Source organism: Penaeus monodon, chromosome 25 (genome assembly GCF_015228065.2).
Source record: "Penaeus monodon isolate SGIC_2016 chromosome 25, NSTDA_Pmon_1, whole genome shotgun sequence".
Lineage (NCBI taxonomy): Eukaryota > Metazoa > Arthropoda > Malacostraca > Decapoda > Penaeidae > Penaeus > Penaeus monodon.
This window is the reverse complement of record NC_051410.1, coordinates 41,782,699-41,782,915: the sequence shown is the minus strand read 5'-3', so window position 1 is coordinate 41,782,915 and position 217 is coordinate 41,782,699. Positions and strand designations below refer to the sequence as shown.

The window sequence follows — 217 nt, the reverse complement described above, 5'->3', positions numbered from 1 at the left end:
CAGCATTTATTATTACTTTTATCATTCTTATTCTTATTAGTTTTATTTATTTTTTTTTTTAATTATAATTTTATTTATTTTTCCCTTATTATTCTTATTACCATTATTTAGAAATTTCAAAAGCATTATTCAAGCATCTTGTGGTAAACTGAAGCAATATAAACATAGGTAATCCAGACTCCTGGTTCCAGTGAGGAAAAAAGTACATATAACATAC

At 23.0% G+C, this 217-nt stretch overlaps 1 long non-coding RNA gene across 1 annotated transcript in view; it reads right to left on the bottom strand.

Moving 5' to 3' along the window:
• Window positions 1-217, bottom strand: part of LOC119589281 — an 11,158-nt gene that overhangs the window by 1,171 nt on the left and 9,770 nt on the right. The window lies entirely within an intron of this gene.